This window comes from Camellia sinensis, chromosome 1 (assembly GCF_055761805.1).
Source record: "Camellia sinensis isolate YWXY chromosome 1, ASM5576180v1, whole genome shotgun sequence".
NCBI classification, from domain to species: domain Eukaryota; kingdom Viridiplantae; phylum Streptophyta; class Magnoliopsida; order Ericales; family Theaceae; genus Camellia; species Camellia sinensis.
In genome coordinates this window covers 111,131,034-111,139,833 of record NC_138961.1, presented here as the reverse complement: position 1 = coordinate 111,139,833, position 8,800 = coordinate 111,131,034, and the positions used below count along the sequence as shown (strand labels likewise).

The following is an 8,800-nucleotide window of genomic DNA, read 5'->3' as shown; positions in this document are numbered from 1 at the left end:
GTTGCTCCTTGTCAGCCGAGTTGGAGGTAAGTGTTCGGGAACACAGGGGGAGATCCCCGTCCGAGTAGAGCGGTTCATCGCCACTCATCCTGTGGGTGCTTTCTAAAGCGCCGCTTTGTTTGTTTATTGCATTCCCTAAACATCATGCTCTACATTGCTTGTAACATGTATCGTATCATCACACTTATTGCATTTATTTACATCTTGTGTTATCTTCTATCGTTTATCCTTTTACGCAGAGCGGCATTTAGGATCGTCGCCCCCCAGGGCTATCTCAGGTTACATTGTATACGCGCCTGGGCGGGTTGTTTTTGGACATCCTCTCACGATTTTAGCGTGGTTTGAGTGTCCCTTTCCTTACACGATTCCAGCGTGTTTGGAATTTGTCTCAGGTTGCGTTGTATACGCGTTTGGGCGGGTTATTTTTGCACCTCCTCACACGATTTCAACGTGTTTGGAATTTATCTCAGGTTGTGTTTTGAACACACCTGAGCGGGTTGTTTTGGACGTCCTCTCACGATTTCAGCGTGATTTGAGTGTCCCTTTCCTCACACGATTTCAGCGTGTTTGGAATTTGACTCAAGCTGCGTTGTATATGCGCCTGATTGTTTGTTTTTCCTCCTCTCATGATTCCAGCATGGTTGGAGTATGTCACCCTTTTTTATCTACTATATTATCATTTCATCGCACTGTTTTGTGTGCTTTACTTGCATTTTGCGTGCATTGCATTTCATTCACGTTATTTTGCGCATCACACTATCTTGCGCACCTCATCTGCATCTGTTAGTGCTTTGCATTTCATTCGCGCTATTTTGCGCATCGCGCTATTTTGCGCACCTCATCTACACCTGTTAGTGCATTGCATTTCATTCGCGCTACTTTGTGCATCGCGCTACCTTTCACACCTCATCTGCACCTGTTAGTGCATTGCATTTCATTCGTGCTACTTTGCGCATCGCACTATCTTGTGCACCTCATCTGCACCTGTTAGTGCATTGCATTTCATTTGCGCTATTTTGCGCATCGCGCTATCTTGCGCACCACATCTGCACCCGTTAGTGCATTGCTCGCGCTATTTTGCACACCTTACCTGTACTTGTTAGTGCTTTACATTGTTATGAACACTTCACTTGCATTGTTATGCTTGTTTTTACCGCATTATTATGTGTTACACTCAACCTTGCGTTGTCTCGCACGTCATTTGCATTGTCATGCATTTCATTACATGCGTTGTCTCACATGTTTCATTTGCATTGTCATGTATTTCATTACATGTGTTGTCTCGCACTTCATTTGCATTGTCATGCATTTCATTACATGCGTTGTCTCGCACTTCATTTGCATTATCATGCATCCCCTATAGCTTGCATTGTCTTGCTCGTTATTTGCATTGTTTTGCATCCCCTATAACTTGCATTGTTTTGCTCGTTATTTGCATTGTTTTGCATCCCCTATAACTTCCATTGTCTTGCTCGTTATTTGCATTGTTTTGTATCCCCTATAACTTGCATTGTCTTGCTCGTTATTCGCATTGTTTTGCATCCCTTATAACTTGCATTGTCTTGCTCATTATTTGTATTGTTTTGCATCCCCTATAACTTGCATTGTCTTGCTCCTTATGTGCATTGTCTTGCACTTCTCCTCTAACTTGTGCATTGTCTTGCACCCTCACTAACTAGTGCATTGTCTTGCACTTCCCCACTAACTTGTGCATTGTTTTGCACCCCCACTAACTTGTGCATTGTCTTGCACTTCCCCACTAACTTGTGTATTGTGTTGCACCCCCACTAACTTGTGTATTGTGTTGCACCCCCACTAACTTGTGCATTGTCTTGACTTGTGCATTGTCTTGCACTTCCCCACTAACTTGTGTATTGTGTTGCGCCCTCACTAACTTGTGCATTGTCTTGCACCCCTACTAACTTGTGCATTGTCTTGTATTTCCCCACTAAATTGTGCATTGTTTTGCACCCCCATTAACTTGTGCATTGTCTTGCACTTTCCCACTAACTTGTGCATTGTCTTGCACTTTCCCACTAACTTGTGCATTATTTTGTACCCCCACTAACTTGTGCATTGTCTTGCACTTCCCCTCTAACTTGTGCATTGTCTTGCACCCCCACTAACTTGTGCATTGTCTTGCACTTCCCCACTAACTTGTGCATTGTCTTGCACCTCCACTAACTTGTGCATTGTCTTGCACTTCCCCTCTATTTATAATAGCCTCTTCATTTTCAATCAAAATAATCATTATTATTTTCATAATTTTTAAAATGTCATTAACATTTTACTCTAATAATATTTTTGTAATTTTTTTTATTTAAAATATTTTCTTTATATTTGCAACAAAAAAGAAGAAGAAGAAGAAGAAGAAGAAGAAGAAGAAGAAGAAGCCCAAGATCCAGGGGGGCACGTGACCCCCCTGGTCCTCACTTCCCTCCACCACTGTTGACGGCACTTTGTGAAGCAAATGTTGCGAGATTTTGGGCAATCAATCCTCGCAATTCGTCTTTGTTTCTTCTCCATCATTGTCATTGTTAGGGTTTTAGGGTTAGATCGATATAAACTAAAATATAGAGATTGAGAGGCACGAAGAGCTCACAACAACGGTGGGAAAAAGAAGGTAGTGTTTTAGGGTTAGATTGATATAAGCTTAAAGAAATTTCCTATAAATCAAGCTAAAATAGCGTGGCCCCACCATTTTACACTAGAAAGCTAAAGAGTAATACACTACAACAAAATGCTCCTTGGGCGACCAAAATTGGCGACTAAAAAAAATTTAGTCGCCAAAAGTTATGGAATTGGCGACCAACATTTTTTTTAGTCGCCAAAAGTAAAATATTTAGCTACTAATTTTTTTTAGTCAGGGTATATACATTATTGGCGACTAAAAAAATTTAGTCACTAAAAATGCCAGAATTGGCGACAAAAAAAAAACTTAGTCGTTGTCTATTGACTTTTGGCTACTAAAATATTTAGTCGCCGAATGGGAAATAAAAAAATTATTTTTTCTCTTTGGCGACTAAAGTTTTAGTCGCCAAAAACTTACTTTCAGCGACTAAAATTTAGTCGCAGATGTTTTCAAAATTTTACTGGGAAATATTTCATATTGGCACCTAAATTTTTGCCCAAATTTATTACTTCTTCACACGATTCTTTCTCTCTCTTGCTCTCTCTCTGTCTCTCTCTGTCACACAGAGAATCAATCACCGCCACCCCTCATCTCAGCATCGCACATGACCAGTGTCTGTCAATCTTCCACCGTCGAACATCGCCACCGCAGCTCACCGGCCTCCTCTTCTCCTCCGCCTCCGAGATCCGCGACGCCCGCTAGTTCTGGGCCAGCTCCAAAATCCCTTTCCAATGGCTCCTCTGTTTTTCGCTCGGCACCCGCCCTTCCGGCCGCGTCTTCTTCTGGTCCTACCTCTTCTACCTCTCCCCCTTCCTCCACACTTTCCGCACCTTCTTCTCCATCCTCTGCGGCCGCCACCTCTCCTTCTTCCGCCTCTTCAACCACTCCATTCACATCTTCATGTCCTTCCTTTGGCTCGAATTCTCTCAATCTTTTCAAGTTCTTGCCATTCTCATTGCCACCTCTGTTTACTCTCTTGTTTATGGCTACAGATTTTGGACTGCCATTGGTTTGCCCGGTGCTTGTTTCCCCTTTGTGGTTACTTGTCAGATTGTTCTTCTCGGTTGTAATGTTTTGTGCCATGTGGGTGTGCTTTTGCTTCATTTTTTGAAAGGTGGGTGTAATGGAATTAGGGCTCGGGGCTTCAATTCGGTTCTCAATGCTGCCATTCTCTTGTTGTTTCTTAATTTCTATGTCAAGATGCATCTTCGGAGGAGAAAAGTTTCTGATTTTGATGCCATTAAAGATGGAGATGTAGACACGGACATGGCCAAAAACAAGGATATTTGAGTGGTGGGTTTTTCTTTTCTCTCTCTCTCTCTCTCTCTCACTCTCTGTGACTTTGGATTCAGGGGCAATAATATAGTGACGAATTTTATCAGTATATATATGTTATACACATGAATTGTTAGGAGATAGATCGATTATATACAATAATTCTTAGTAATTTTTCTTTTGATTTCTTGTTTCTAGAAAGAAAACTAGTGCTAGTTCATAGTATTCTTTCAAAAATTTGTGCATATTGATTACTGAATTCATAGTCAAATTCTTTGCTAGTTCAATCTTTGGAGAAATTTTTGTTTTTTTATTGTTTGGTTTATTTATTTCAGTTTCAGCAGACTTGATGGTGTTTAGTTTCAACCAAATTTTCAACAAAAAACAAGGGAAAAAAAAAGAAGGGTACATATAATAAAAAAAAATCAATTAGTTGTATGTATTTTATTTTAAGAATAATACTAGCAATTTGATATGAGTAAGTATAGTATATTTTTTGAAAGCTAATCAAATTCATTGGCTGTTGAAAAAGTCATTCAGACATTAAAATTTGAACTTCCTAGATTATTAGTTAGTGTTTCTACAAGTCAGGATAGCTACCATAGAATATTGAGTTAAATCATAACTAAAAGCCCCATTATTAGTTTATGAGTTGCACTATAGAGTTTTATGTGTACTTGACATGTTTGCTCGGGGCATGTCCAGTTAGTCATGTCGAACACATGTACCTTATCCAAGTGTTGCATGTCTAACACAGCTACTTCATGCTTTTAGAGAAGTCCATGTAACATATCTAGTAAATGTGATATGTTAGAGGAATTCAAGACTCTCACACATGCATGTGTGCGCATACAATACAACTATACACACCTAACTTCAGCAAAAGATATAGAATGCTTGAATCCTCAAATTTTAGAGGTGGTCACCTCTAAAATTTCTCTGGCTTTTATAGCAATGGAAACTCTTGTATGCCTTTTTTTTTTTTTTTAATTGTTAAATTGGGAATTCTTTTGGTGCAGCAACAATCCCATGAGCCATGAGCAACAAGGGTTCCGAATTGACAGGTTTCCAACCTATTGGAAAGGTATTGACATTGATCACTCCATATTCTCTATGTTGTACTTCCTGTCTCTAATAACTTAGTTCATCAATAATGTTATGATTTTTGTATTTAATATTGAATTGATACTATTAAATGATAGTTTGTGCATTTTTCTTCTTTAAGGCCATTATGAACAATCTACCAAAATCAGAAATGGTAGACAAATGCAGTATAGCTAGACCTAGGTTTGTGAATATTGTGTTATCAAAGGATTGGATAGCAAAGGTATTAGTTAATTTTTGACAGCAATGGATAGGAATGATAGGATCATGAGCTATCTTGGTTTCTTCACTTAGTGTGAATGTCTTGTTTACTAAAATATATTGTTGCCACTATAGAGCATTCAAAAGATGCTAATAAATGGTGTTGAAACATGGTCGCCGAAACTTACAATCAAAAGGGCAGTGGTTGACTTTTCCTCACCTAACATTGCTAAAGAAATGCATGTAGGCCACTTGAGATCTACAATTATTGGAGACACTCTAGCCCGTATGCTAGAGTTTTCAAATGTTGAGGTTCTTTGGAGAAACCATGTTGGTGACTGGGGTACACAGGTAAGTGTGTGTGTGTGTGTGTGTGTGTGTGTGAGCACATGCATTCTGTATGTGTGTTTGTTTTCTCTCTTTTATCTTGAAATTTTATATAAGTTATGTTAAAATTATTTATTTTTTGATGAGGGTTTCAATCATGGGTTGTCCCATATTATGAGTTAACTTTTTCATTTGGATCAAAATAATTTCTTGGGTGAACAACAGTAGTTTGAAGTTCTTCGGTGCCTTTTCCTTCCCTAATATGTGGTGGAAGAAGGAGCTCCAACAGACCCTTCTTGTATAATTGTATTAAGTGGAAAAATTATGCTCTTTTAAATTTTTTGTTGATTATTGCTGCTCTAGAAGGTGATAATATTATGGCCTCTTTGCTGTCTGAATTATGAGAGTCTATTTTGATAATTTTTTTGTTACTTTCCTATTATGTCTTAAAGATATTATTTATGTTTTGCAGTTTGGTATGCTAGTTGAATTTCTTTTTGAAAAATTTCCAAACGTGGAGGTTGTCAATGATCAAGCCATCAGAGATCTCAAGGTGAGATAAAAATTTTGGAAATTAGGTCCATTTCCTGAATTGGTACAGACAGAATACTTCTTCATGTCACTTGAATATTTTTTATGCTACATCCAAGCAACAAAGTCCCATGCTTAGATTAGCAAACAATTCAAGTAACTAGTTGCTTGTGCTGCTTTGTGCAACTTATGTCTTTGATTCAATTTTTTTTCATTGAAATAAATCATGAAATTTAATGAATGTGGGTATTATTGATTTAACTTGAATGCTGTTATTAGGCATTCTATAAGGCATCAAAGCAAAGATTTGACAGTGATCCTGGATTCAAGGAGAGGGCACAACAAGTGGTGGTCAGACTCCAGGTGAATCACTTACCTTTATGCCTTAAAGACTTGTGAGGTTGATTATAGTAATAATTAAATTTCTCATTTGTAAAAGAACTTAAAAGCTATGAATTTCAATTTTCTATTTTGGAGGAAATCTGATTTATAAACTATAAATTTTGTTTCTTCGTTTAGGAAGAAAATCCGGTTAATGATTTTATCTCGAGGTTTCATTATGTTTCATCATTTATCTTATTTGGTTTCATTTCCTATGGCATAACTTGTATCACAGGGTGGGGAAGAGAAGTATCGAAAGGCATGGGCACAAATCTGTGAAATCAGTCGAAGGGGATATCAAAGAGTTTATCAACGCCTAGGAATTAAGATAGAGGAGATGGTACTTAACTGATATTTTTCTTTCTAACTAATGACAATGTCAAACATTGATTGTATTTTCCACACCTATTTTATGCGCCATGGAGCCACGTAAAAAAGACAACAACTTTTGATTTCAATCTATAGCGTGCATGCTAAAAATAGAACATTCTTGGTTTATGGTTCACAGCCCCCTGCCCTACCAATTGTATATTGCATCCGATTCAAATGTATCTGCTTTAAGTCATTGTCACTTTATATCTTGACTGATGTTATCAGGTTGGCCATTTTGTATGACTACTTGAACTGATGGTAGATTGATATCTAAGATCACAATTCTACAAGGCAAAACATTGTTATTTCGTCATCCTAGTTACTTCTTGTATAGCTGTAATAACTAAAAGATTACTGAAATTAGTGGGCACAAGAACTATGGCAAGACTAGACTATGAATCTTTGTTGAATTACATTATTGCATATGCAATGAGGACATTAGTATGGTACAGGCTTCGAGTATGGGAGGCCAGGGGCCCATAAATGTAATTTATCATTGTTTATTCTTTTTTATTTTGGACTCAAGCAAATTACTCAATTCAATAGAACTAGTATTTTATATGCTAGTTTGAATCAGGAAAATTAAAAGTAAAGATATAGATAGGTGATGGGTTTGAGGTGGCATTTGGTGTTTTAGACGATGATTCTTTTACAATGGATTTTGAACAATTGTAAAATTGAAACTTTATGGACAATGTTATACATATACATACATATATATATATATATATTTATAATTATTGGATTCTCATTCTTGAATGGTAGATGTGTAAGGAGTGAGGAATGCATCAGAACATGTTCAGGCTAGAGTGACTAAGTTGGTTAATGCTGATTTGTGGTTATGTTAACCATAAAATGTCTCATCAATATGAAGTCAAAGTTGTGTGTTTGCCCAGTGATATTGTCTTTGACATTGAGAAATTCTTCTTCTTCACATCTGATACAGGTCAAGTGTTCAGCAGAACAGTGCACTATAATGGCATATATCTATATATTTAATGTTTTGTGATAGAGAAATGCTATTTATCACCAGATTCTTTTTTCACCATTTTATTTCACTTCCCATGTTTTCCATGCAATAAAAGCAATGTGTATGTGTAGTATATGTGTAGGATCCACCATATTAAAAAATAGTGGGACTTACCATGACACATGGGAAACACATAGGGGGTGAAGACTTTTTGTGATATATAGCAACTCTCTCTCTCTCTCTCTCATAAGTCTTACATTATGCTTATTCCTGAATTTGATTATTGTTACACTTGCTATTTAAAACCCTATTTGGAAGTGAAGTTGCAGGGAGTGTCAGATGGTGGCATGATTTGCCCTTATTTGAATTTCATGAGTAATGAACATATCGTACTCATGAAATCAACTGTTCCTATGATTGAGTGGCAAAATCACTTGTAATTATTTTGTTTTTTGCCTTCCGGTCAGGGAGAAAGCTTTTACAATCCATATATACCTGGAGTTTAAGAGGAATTGGATAAGAAAGGATTAATTGAAGAAAGTGAAGGTGCTCGTGTGATCTTTATTGAGGGAAAAAATATACCTTTAATTGTTGTGAAGAAGGATGGTGGTTTCAACTATGCTTCCACTGATCTTGCGGCTCTTTGGTTACTATATTAAAATTTGGAGTTGATTAAAGTGTAAATTATATGACCCTTCTATATGTCATTCATTCTTGCATCTATACTTATTAAGAGGGAGATTTATGATTTGGAATTGGGCCGAGGTAACGGCCTAGCAGGTTGAGAGCCTAATGGTGCATGGGGCCGAGATGACCGGCGATCTGCCCGGAGATGGGCTGCCAGGACTTGGGCCGGGCAGGAGTTGGGCCAAGTATGTGCCGCCCCAGACCGTAAAGAAGCTGCTCGGCAGGGCAGTGCTCAGTTGGACCGAGCTGCTTGATCAGGCGATGGTGGAGCCAGTCAAGCTGAGTGACCGGCGCCCGGAAAGGCGTGGTCAGCCGAGGTA

The 8,800-nt window shown here is 37.9% G+C and overlaps 1 long non-coding RNA gene across 1 annotated transcript; it reads left to right on the top strand.

The window, feature by feature from the left end:
• Positions 1 to 6,347: 6,347 nt before the first annotated feature.
• On the top strand, positions 6,348 to 8,435 carry LOC114277544 (uncharacterized). The gene is made up of 3 exons (XR_014328398.1): positions 6,348 to 6,433; positions 6,687 to 6,791; positions 8,261 to 8,435. It is a non-coding gene; the product is annotated as an uncharacterized LOC114277544 (long non-coding RNA).
• The last annotated feature ends 365 nt before the right edge of the window (positions 8,436 to 8,800 follow it).